Source organism: Sciurus carolinensis, chromosome Y (genome assembly GCF_902686445.1).
Source record: "Sciurus carolinensis chromosome Y, mSciCar1.2, whole genome shotgun sequence".
Lineage (NCBI taxonomy): Eukaryota > Metazoa > Chordata > Mammalia > Rodentia > Sciuridae > Sciurus > Sciurus carolinensis.
The window spans coordinates 667,976-680,598 of NC_062233.1; the positions used below are offsets into that span (position 1 = coordinate 667,976).

At 33.2% G+C, this 12,623-nt stretch overlaps 1 non-coding gene across 1 annotated transcript; it reads left to right on the top strand.

Annotated features, from left to right (window-relative positions):
- The first annotated feature begins 8,592 nt into the window (after positions 1-8,592).
- LOC124973044 (U6 spliceosomal RNA) lies at positions 8,593-8,696 on the top strand. Its single transcript, XR_007106606.1, has one exon. It is a non-coding gene; the product is annotated as a U6 spliceosomal RNA (small nuclear RNA).
- The last annotated feature ends 3,927 nt before the right edge of the window (positions 8,697-12,623 follow it).

Consider the following 12,623-nt stretch of genomic DNA (forward strand, 5'->3'; position numbering starts at 1 on the left):
AGCTTAAAAAGAGAAAGATTTGTTTACTCACTTACATTACATATGAACTGAAATTATGTGTACCTTGTGCCCACTAAATTCAGGTATCCAAGCTGAAGAATCAACCGTTCTTTGGGACACACTTTTCTTAGGTTAAAGAAGAAAAGAGCAAGAAAATTTAATAGAAATACACTAACTCTTTATGCTTTTGCCAGGAAAGAACACACATTCAGGCCAAGAATGAGAGGGTGTAATCCTCTTTCAGGAAAGCAAGAAAAAACTGATGACAAAAATACAGTGTGGCCAGGCATGAGGGCACACAACAGTAATACCAGCAGCTCAGGAGGCTGAGGCAGGAAGATCACAAGTTTGAGGCCAGCCTCAGCAACTTAGCAAAGCCCTAAGTAACTTAGTAAGATCCTGTCTCAAAATTAAAAATAGAAAGGATTGGGGATGTGGCTCAGTGATTAAGTGCCCTTGGGTTCACTTTCTAGCACCTCCCAAAATTTAATAAAGAAGGCACAATATCAATAATAAGTATATCAAAAAAATACTACAGAAGAATCTTATTTATAACTCACACTCACAAAGTCTGAAAAAATAAAAGCAAAATCCAACAAAACATTTAAAAATTACTACATCTTCACCACAGAGGGAATGAGTCCAGGAATGTTGAGCTGGTTAAATATAGAAAAAATAATATACTTATCCTTGGGAATGCTGAAAAGACATTTAACACCACTCAACACTGCTTTATGTCTTGGAGGACAGGGGAAGTAAAAATGTTGCCTTTATTATTAGGGTTGCAAGCAGACTTCAGTCACTTCCCTATTTAAATTTTTTATTCTTAATTTTTAATATTTTATTAGTGCATTATAGTTATAGATAATATTGGGATTCATTGTGACATAATCCTAAATGCATGGAATATAATTTGCTCCACTTTGGTCCCCCAAACTTCCCCTTTCCTGCACTACCTTCCTCTCCCTCAACACTTTCATCTACTTTATTATCTTCCATTTATTTATTTATTTTTAATTCACACATTATACTTTTACATAAAAGTGGAATGCATTGTATATGAAGGTGATCAAAGTGTTACATGTACGTATGAATATATCACAATGCAACCCACTTACTATTTTTATAAAACAGTGAATATTTCCTTGACATGATAAAAATATGCCCATCCTTGTTAAAAATTCAACTTCTTTTATTTTTAAAGGATTTTCAATATTTAACATTTATTAAGTATTCTACATTCTTGAGAGTATTTAAAATACTTCTTATATACTAATTAATTTATTCTTTTATAAAAATCTTGGTGAAAAGTCAAGCTCTCAGTGGTGAAACAACAAAGATATTTGTAGTAAAGTCAAGATTAAGATGATAAAATTAAGCAAAAATTCCTATTTTACTTCCCATTAGAGGACTTATAACACAATCAGACAGGAAAAATCAATTAAAATGATAAAAATGGAAAGGAAGAGACAGGTACATGCCTTTAATCCCAGTGACTAGACAGAATGAGAAAAGAGGATTCCAAATTTGAAACCAGCCTATGCAACTTAGAAAGGCCCTGTCTCAAAATAAAAAGGGTTGTAGCTTATTGGTAAGGTGTCCCTGGGTTCAATCCGTAGTACTGAAAAATAAAAATCTAAAAATAGGAAAGGAAGAGGTAAAATTATCTGAATTTACAGATGAAAATATTTTCTAGATAACACAGAAAAACTAAAAATGATAATATTGAGAACAGTAGCAAGTTATAGAATTGACATATGGAAATAAATCATCTTCATATATACAAACAACACCCAAATAGAAGATGTGATGAAAGAGAAGAACTCATTTCAAATAAGAACCAAAAGGAAGAGGGGGCAAAATACCTAGAAGGAATATCTGCAAAACAGGTATTCAAGAGCAAACTTTCCAACTCCTATTAAAGCATCATTTCAAGAAAGATAAATAAGATTATAAAATGATGCTAACTATACTCAGTGAATGGCTGATGGAGATGCAGTGATTTGTAGGTTACCAAACTAACATCACACTGAGTACCACCTGGTCACTGAAGGGAAACAGAGTTTATTCCCCAAATCCAGTAGGAGTTCTTAGCATTGGTCAACCATGGCACACCATATCATATGATGTATTTTAGCCAAAAATGTTTAACTTAAATGTAATCAGACTGCTAGCAATAAACTACTGGTAACAAGAATACAGTATCTGAAGGAATAAACTATTTTAACTGGGAGAAAATTATCAGAAGGATACATGGTGGAACAATACATATCACCTTGTACACAGGTTTCAATATGGCTTTGTGTTGAGTGGTCAGGGCTGGAACCTGAAAATTTGAGAAAACAAGTTCCAGATGACAATGATGCTGCAGTCAGTGAACTTGATTGGCAAAAGAGGAGATAGGGTCCTCACTTCATGCAGGCACTGCTGTAAAAAATGAATATTTATCACAAACTCAAAATTCTACATGGTGAATCTTAACAACCAATTCCAATGCATGGTCTTGGATAAGATTCCTATTTTGTTAAACAAGCTGGAAAGGATAGTTTGGGGAAAAACTGGGGAAAGTGAATATGGACCAGTGAAAGACAATAGTAGAGTTATTAAATGAATTGGTGTAAAAATATTATTTGGGACATAAAGGATTTGAGGGTTTTTTTTCTACTTTTTTGAAGATGCAGGATAAATATCTAAGGGACTAATGCCAAAATAATTATTATTAATTTTAAAATATTTTAACATAACAATGTAAATTTTGAAAACTTTCACCAGGTACATATGATATATATAAGGACACTCCAGAAAGGAACATATATTTTATAAATAGAAATGGAAGGCTCCTCCCAAAAACTTAGATGAAGGAGACAAAGAAATCAAAATAACAAACCATAGTTAAAGGAATTAGAGATCCAAGATCCAATCTGAGAATTTGAGAAATCCCAAAGGAAGAATGAAGTAAATATTAGAGCTCACAGCATTTTTTACTAAAATGGAAGTGTCACACAGTATAAACCTAAATGGTTCCATAAAATATACACATAAATTTTGAAGGATAAAAAGATTCATACATTTATACATACTGGGAATTTTAATTTCAAAAATAAACAGTCATTAAACCCTAGTAAATACTAATCAGCATGTTTTGAGAGCTTAATGTCAGCATGCTTCCCAAAGTTCTCTACCTATCTTATCTGTTTAACCTTCATTTTGTATCAAGAAAATAATAGGTTTTGAATCTTGATTCTACCACTAAAAAACTCTGTAAATTATGCAAGATCTTTGAACATCAATTTTTTCACCTGTAAATGGAGAAAATAAATGATTTTGTATTGATACAAAATGAAACTTAAACAAGATAAGACAGATAGAGCACTTTGAGAAACATCAAGTCACAACATAGACATCCCAAAGGAGGCTTGTGGACCTTCTTCACATTGCTGGGTATTCTGACATATCTTTTTCCTGCCTCTATTTTTAACACCACTATAATTTATAATACCACCACTATATTTGACAAGTCCAGGTTTGCCATCAGATGCACACTTCTACAAGTCATGCCCCTGTGTGTCTCATTGACCCAATATCTAAGATAATGCCTGGCACAAATGAGATCTTCAAGATACATGTGATGCCCCAAGTAATGGAATGCATGAACACTGGAAGAATGAAGGAAAATATTAGAACTCAAAGTATTTTTTACTAAAATGGAAGGGTCACACATTGTAAACCTAAATGGTTCTATGAAATATGCACATAATTTTTGAAGGATAAAATGATTCATACATTTAAACATCCTGGGATTTTTTTTTAATTTCAAAGATAAACAGTTATCAAACCCTATTAAATACTAATCGGTATGTATTGAGATCTTAATGTCAGGATGCCTCCCAAAGTCCTCTATCTTGTCACGTTTAACCTTCATTTAACCCTAACCCTAACCCTAACCCTAACCACTCAGCTCCTCCATTATGCCTTCAGATAGAGGTACATGGAAGTGAAAGGAAAGATGATTTTCCTGAGTTTGTGTGGAGAATGTCAGGGGAGGTGCTGTCCACTCCCCTATGTTCCAAGATTCTGTCCTGTCTGCAATCAGGTACGATGAATGAATAATCATCATACAGAGCAAGAGATTAACAGACATTCTCTGGTCCCCCTCACACCTATAGAATAGGATCAGTCCCATAGAAGGAGATTCTCAGATAAAGCTCAGGTTCCCTTTCCTGGAAGTGCCCACTTTTCTGAGTGCTCCATCTGGGATGACAGTAGGAAATCAAAAGTCTTCACCAGATGGTCCTCCTGCACTTGGGGGTGGCAAGTTTGAGAACACTTCCCAGGATACACCAGCCTGCAGGGATCCTCCTCCATTTGCTCTCACCCATCATCTGTTTTCTATACCCCCTTACCCAAAAATCTGATGACTCCCTAGATTGCCTCTTTGGGTTGGAAAGACTTTCAAGCTTACATCAACTTTCCTTCCAAAGTGCAAATATAAGATTTTATTGTACTTTTGTTATCAAATTATGAGGTCTTATCTTCTATGTTTGACTTGTACCCATTAGAGATGAACAGCAAGCCTTATTTATACATTCCTTATAGGACATAGGACACACTTACTTTACAGTAGTGAACAGGGGCTCTCTTGTGTCACACCCTCATTGTGAGCTTCACCATCATGCCTGTGGGCATCCCAATCACCATCACAGTGACCTGGTGCCTTTTCTTTATTCTTCTAAGTCACTGGGACTTAAAATGAAAAGCTGTAAGCACTCTGAGACTGTCTCTGTCTGGAGCAAAGAGTATGATAACAAGCTTGCTTGCCTCCTCTGGTGAAACAGGACTTTGCTGCACCCCAACTACAGCTAGACTGCAGGTGGGAGAGATCTTTTAATTAACATCAATACCTCTGGAATAGCCTGTCTCATTCCTGAGCTGTGACAGGATTTATCAATCTATTTACATACCAGGTAGTATCAGTGCAAGTTCTCAAGTGTCCTCTGGCAGGCTGGAGCTTCATAACTGTCCCATGCCCCACATATTCCCCCAAGGGTGATTTCTTAGAATTTCCAGGGGGGTTGGGTTTACCTCAATTAAAAACTACACAAAACAGACAGAAGTATATTGCTTGTACAGGACTAAAGAGACCATTTCATCTATTAAAAAAGAAAAATAATCTCTTTTGGTCCTCAACATTTGAAATTATTTTGTTTAAATGAATCTGGAAATGTGCTCTCCTAAAAGTATTTCATTGTGTGGAATTCTTGTACAAAGGGAAAAACTTCTTAAGATAGTAATTATGAAGTAATTTTCTTTCTCATTTCAGCATGGAGTTTTTTCTCATAGTCTTTAAAATAAGGTCATTCTATCATGGTTGGGTATTGGGGAGGGGACCAAGAGTGAAACACAAGGATTAATAGAAACTTGCCAAGACACAGAGAAGACAACTTGAAGGGCTCTTGTTTACCATGTTTGGGAAAATAAAGTAACAAAAAAAATGAATAATGAATTATGACCAAAATAATAAAATAGATTTTATCATACTAACATAAATAGATAAATGAATGGATGGATGAATGAATTAATAAACACATAAGCAAGCAACAAGAAAGAAACATTCTTCCGTGGGATAGAATTTCAACTCATAAATTTTGAAGGTTGGTTGACATTACAAAAAAAAAAAAAGAAATATTGGGTAAACATCACAGTAATAGTTGTTGCAAGATATTCATAACAAAGAAAAATTAGTGTTTGCTTAGCACACAATCCTGTCTATATAACCTGTTTTAAGTGATCAAAGTCAACATACTCATATTGGAACAAATCATGGACCTTCTGACACAATGAACTGAGGACAAAATATCACTTCTGTGGTTTTCCTGGCAAAACATACATGAAAATTGAAGACAAAATCTGTACAATCCTTATTGGTGCTATGTCAACAAAATGGCAGTCTAGGAGGTCCCAGCCTTATTTCCCAACCAAAACAAAGATGTAACAACAGCCCACTAATGAAAATAGTTCCAAAACCTGTTCCTACTGCAATAAATTAAACAATCACTGCCTCTCCACCTGAGTGTGTTGAAAACCAACACAATGAACCAGACATAATGAGGAATGGCAAAACTAGATTATGAAAAGATTCGCTACTGGCCTTGGAGCACTTGACCCTCGTGCTGCCTCTGGAATACTTTTCTTCAGAGAAGATTGATTCTTTCCAACTGTGAGCATCGGATTCCCTCAGAAAGTCAGGGAGGGTCAAGGGAATTGAAGGGATACAGGTGTTACACAGGCCTCAGCATTGAATGCCAGTTCCCACACACCCTACTCCTAATTGCAGAGTCACACATCCTCCCTGCCAGGGCCCTTACCTGATGATGGTACCTGGCAGGATTGAGCACTGGAGTGCACCTGCAACTTCAAATCCTCACCATCAGAACCTGGATTTTTTCCTCAAAGAAACAGGCACTATTACCAAGTCAAATTGTAAATTAAAATATTGGTTTTTATAGTTACAGAAGGAAGACATATTTTTGAGCTTGGAATCAGCTTTGAGATGTGGTTCATTTGATATACTGGAATCAAATGTTAAGTTCGGAAAAGAAATAAAATAGTCCATTTTACTCCCCTGTCTAGGATAAAGACTTACATGACAGTTTTCAGCTATAAGCATCCTGTTCAGTTGTCAGATAATCATCTTCTTGGGGAAAAAAAGTGTCTTCACAAAACTTGGATTTCAAAGAATACATTTATGTCCTATGGAATGAAACTTATCTTATTTGGTAGCTTTGTTTTTAACTGATACATAGTCATTTTGCATATTTATGGGGAAATGTATGATGATTGTTATCAGCATACATTTTGTAATGACCAAACAAGGGTATATGGTATAATCTTTCATCTCAGGTGAAAATGAAAGAAAAATTAAGGTGAACACAGCATCTTCGACAAAAGTATTTTTCTAAGTGGACAGGACTAATGCAGGGCTCAAGCTGCTGCCAGGAACATGAACTTTGGTCCTCTCCATCCTTTCACTGCAGGCATCTGGAATGACCAGTTACATCATGGTGCATATCAAGAGGTTTTTGGACCATTTTTTTATGAACATTTCATTTTGTTAATACATTCTTCTCATTATCTTTTTTTAGTCAATAACCACTGTTCTTCACATTTTAATAGAAGTTTCAGATCCTCCCAGTCTTCAAATGCATGGTCTTTGTTAAATTACTGAGATGTCTAATAGAGATTATTTAAAGATATATCAAGAAAATACTACTAAGAACATTTTCATTTAATTTTGCAAACATAAGTACAAAAAATTTTTTCTGGCTGGGTATAGAATGTTGAGTTGGGAAATTTTCATCTGGTATTTGAGATTTAAAAAAGAATCTGAAGCCAGTTTGAACTCATTTCTTTTTAAATAATATGTTATTATTTGGCATTGATAATTTTCTGGGGGGAAAGTCTTTCCTATCACTAAAAAAAGAAAAATAAAATGGTTGTGCATGGTGGTTACCTTTAATTCCAGCAACCTAGGAGTCTGAGGAAGGAGGAACAAAAATCTGAGTCCAGCCTAGGCAACTTAGCAGAACCATGTCTCAACGTAAAAATTAAAATGATCTGAGGATATAAGTCAGTCATAGAGCACTCCAGGCTTCAATTCCCAATATGTTTGTAACAAGAACAATGGCTCTTACTTCATGTTTTAAGTCACCCTATTTAATATTAGCTCTACTTGACAATTTACGTGTTATTAGGTTATTTTTTGTTTTTGCTTTTGTTAAGTTTTGGAAATTCTAAAGAAAATCACCGTTGAATGACAGATACTAATTCCTAAACTCAACTGTTGCAGCAAAAAGATGTAAATACTGATCCCAAGATCACCTCATCAGTAATCTTCCTTTAGGTTTTCAGAGTCTGGGACAATTGATTGTCTTCACATAATAGGAGTATGAGCCAAGGACTTTCTAATTCTGTTCTATAATTTTAAGTAGAATACTATTTAACATGTAAGGATTAATGTGTCTATCCAAAGAAATTCTAGAGATGACCTATGAGATGAAAGTTAATTGTTATCCTGGGCAATTCTAGAGAAGATAAAGGAAACACAGCCCTTGGATGACAAAAATCCTACTAAGCAGGTAGCCTTCCTATATATAATCCCACTCACTTCACTTCCTCCCTGTGAAAGTTCTTTCAAGTACCTGAGTTTTCTAAGAGGGTGTTTGAGGATGATAGCCCCCTCCATCTTCTTAGGAATGGTCCTTGAATGAAACTGATTTTCTGCAATTTAACTTACATAACCTTAATATTGGATTTTAGAAGTGAGAAAAAAGACAAAGGGCTTGTAAGAGTTTTAACCACTACCATGTAGAGTTTGATACAAGATCTGGAGATATATATATATATATATATATATATAAATATATACATATTAAGTAAAAAAAAATATATATATTTATATATATATATATATATATATATATATATAATAAAATAGGAAGGGAATACTCCATAAGGATAATATAGCAGTGTTGGCTTAGAGGTGGTAAAATGCCAGTTAACTCTGTGCCAAACACCATATTAAAACTTTTTCCATTGCTCACTTTGGCAGCAACTACACTAAACTTGGAACAATACAGAGATTAGCATGGCCACTGTACAAGAATCATACGCAAATTTGTTAAGCAGTCCATATTTTTCATATTTTATTTTTAAATTTTTACTTTGTATATATTCTTTCTCTCACTTATATCTTTCCCTTGATTCTCTTTCTCTGTCCCTCTGTGAACAGTCAATATCTTTGTTCTCTTTTTCACTGTTTCTTTAATTTTTTTAGTTTTAAATTCTCTCTTCCTCCATCATAAATCATTACATCCTACATTACTTCTGCTTCTCTCCCTGTTCACCAATTGAAATTATAAATACTTCTGCAAACATTGTTTTTATTGTAGGTGAAAACTGATCATATCATTTCTGTTTATTGCAATAATTAACATTGTAAATGTCATAGCAGGAACTATTTCATGTAATGCTATATATTGCTTGCATTGGTTGTTATTTTTCTCCCCCTAAACTTTGAGGTACTGGAAAACTTCAGGGACACTAAAGTTCACTGGATAGAAACTCTACTGTTTCAGATTCATACTGTTAGATGGGAAGACACACAAACAACATGAAAAAGTAAGGCAACAAATTGCCCCAAACAAACAAGTAGAATCCATCAATACCACAGAGAAAGAAATGTCAGAGGAAGAGTTCAGAATGTACATAATTAAACTGATCTGAAATGTAAAGGACAATGTAAGGAGTGAAATCAGAGAAAGAACAAAGAAAGGGAATAAAGAAAGAAAAGGAAAGAAAGAGAGAATCTGAAAAGAAATCAAGACAAAATTCTTGAAATGAAGAAATCAATAATCAAGTAAAAATTCAATAGAAAGCATCACAAATACACTAGTCCAATTGGAAGACAGAGTTTCAGGTAATGAAGACAAAATATACAGTCTTGAAAATAAATTTGACCTTGGAAAAAAGATTTTAGGAGATCATGAACAGAATTTCCAGGAATTGTGGGATAAAATAAAAAGACAAAATTTAAAATTTATTGGGAAAGATAAAGGGTCAGAGATAGAAAACAAAGGAATACACAATATTTTCAATGAAATAATATCAGATAATTTCCCAAACCTAAATAATGAAATGTAAAATCAAATACAGTGGGCTTATAGGATCCCCAATATGCAAAATTACAACAGACCCACACTAAAACACATTATTATGAAAATGCTTAATATACAAAATAAGGATAAAATGTTAAAGATTGCCAAAGAAAATTATTTAGAGGGAAGCTAATCCAGATCCCAATTTCTTAAACCATATCCTCAAAGAAAGGAGGTCTTGGAATAATAGATATTAGGCTCTGAAAGAAAATGGATGTCAACCAAGAATATTAACCTAGGAAAATTATGCTTTAGAAATCACAAAGAAACAAACTTTGAATGATAAACACAAGTTAAAAGACTTCACAAATAGAAAACCTGCACTACCAAATATACTCAATAAAAAATTTCATGAATAAGAAATGAAAAATAAAAGTGAAAACCAGCAAGGAGAAGAACTATACTAGAAGAAGAAGAAACTATTTCAAATTTAAAATAATCAGAGAAGAAACTATTTCAAATTGAAAAAAACAAAAATAAATCAAAATGACAGGGAAAAAAATCATTTCTCAATAACAACATTGAAATTAAATGGCCTAAATTCATCAAGCAGGAGTTGCTAAACAAATATCAGATAAACTGTACTTCAATCCAAACAATCAAAGTGACAAAGAAAGACATTTTATACTGCTTAAGGAAATTATACATCAACATGATAATTATAAATATTTATGCCACGAACAATGGAGTATCTATTGTATATCAAACAAAGCCTTCTCAACTTCAAGAATTAAATAGATCACAACACAATAATACAGGGTGACTTTAATGCAACACCAGTCCCTCAACATGGATAGATCTTCCAAGCAAAAACTAAATAAAGAAGCTATAGAACTAAAAAATACAATTAATTTAGACTTAACAGACACATATAGAATATTTCTTCCATCAATGACTGAATACACTTTCTTCTCAGCAGAACATAGATCCTTCTCTAAGATACATATTAGACTACAAAGCAACTCAGCAGATTTTTAAAAGTGCAGATAATACCTTGCATTCTGTCAGCCTATAATGGAATGAAATTAGAAATCAATGATAAAGTTAAAAAAAAAAAGAAGATACTCTAACACCTGGAGACTAAATAATGTATTACTGAATGATCAATCACTAGCAGAAGAAATCAGGGATAAAATTTAAAAACCATTTAGAGTTAAATAAGAATAGTGATACCACATATCAAAATTTTGGGACATTATGAAGGCCGTTCTAAGAGGAAATTTTGTTGCATTCAACTCCCTTATTAAAAGAATAGAAGGTCACCAAATAAATAATCTCACATTACATCTCAATGTTCTAGCAAAAGAAAAACAAATCAACACCAAAAGCAGTAGAAAACATGAAATAATTAAAATCAGAGATAAAATCAATGAAATTGAAATAAACAAAAATTTTTAAAATAAAAAAACAAAAGTTTGTTCTTTAAAAAAATGAATAAAATTGATAAACAGCCAAGAAAGAGAGAGAAATCTCAAATTACTAAAATTCTAGATGAAAAAGGAAATATCATGTTGGACATTAGTACAACACAGATGATGCTCAGAACCTCTTTTGAAAATTTATAATCTAATTAAATAGAATATCGTGAAGATATCAACACCTTTCTAGAGACATATGACCTTCTCAAATTGAATCAGAAGGACATAGAAAATTTAAGTAGATCAATTTTTAAAGTAATGAAATTGAAGATGCCATCAAAAGCCTAAGAACAAAGAAAAGTCCAAGTAAAGACAGATTCTCAGGCAAGGTCTACCAGACCTTCAAAGAAAAACACCAATACTCCTCAAATTATTCCATGAAATAGAAAAAGAGGAAACCCTTCCAAATTTATTATATAGAGCTACTATCACTCTGATACCAGACAGAGACATCAAGGGAAAAATATTTCTTACCAGTATCCCTGATTTACATAGATGCAAAAATTCTTTTTTTTTTTTTTTTTTTTTTGTGGTACCGGGAATTTGAACTCAGGGCCTTGTGCTTGCAAGGCAAGCACTCTACCAACTGAGCTATATCCCCAGCCATGCAAAAATTCTTAATAAAATACTGGCATATTGCATACAAAAACATATTTAAAATATAATGCACCATAATCAAGTAGGGTTCATCCCAGAGGTGCAATTTTGTTTCAACATATACAAATCAATATATGTAATTCATCACATCAATAGACTTAAAGACATGAATCACATGATTATTTCAATAGATGCAGAAAAAGCATTTGACAAAATATAGAATCCATTCACATTCAAAACACTAGAAAAAGTAGGGATAGTAGAACCATGCCTCAACATTGTAAAATTCTATCTGCTAAACCCAAGGCCAAAACCATTTTAACTGGAGAAAAATTAAAAGCATTCCCTCTAAAAACTGGAACAAGCAGGGATGTCCTCTTCCACCACTTCTATTTAACATATTGCTTGAAACTCTAGCCAGAGCAATTAGAAGAAAGAAGTTAAAGGGTTATGAATAGGAAAATAAGAAATCAAACTGTTACTTTTTGCAGATGACATGATTCTGTACTTAGAAGATCCAGAAAACCCACAAGAAAACTTATAGATTGAATTCAGCAAAGTAGCAGAATATAAAATTAACACATATAAATCAATTGTGTTTCTATATATCAGTGATGAGTCACTTCAGAAAGAAATTAGGAAAACTATTCTATTAATAATAGCCAAAAAAATAAAATATTTTTAGAATCAATCTTACAAAAGGGATGGAAGACCTCCATAATAAGAACTACATAACACTAAAGAAATAAATTGAAGATGTTAGAAGATGGAAAGTTCTCTCTCATGTTCTTGAATAGGCAGAATTTATATTGTCAAAATGGTCACACTACCAAAAGCACTATTAGGATTTAATAAAATTTCCATTAAAATTCCAATTAGGTTCTTCATAGAAATA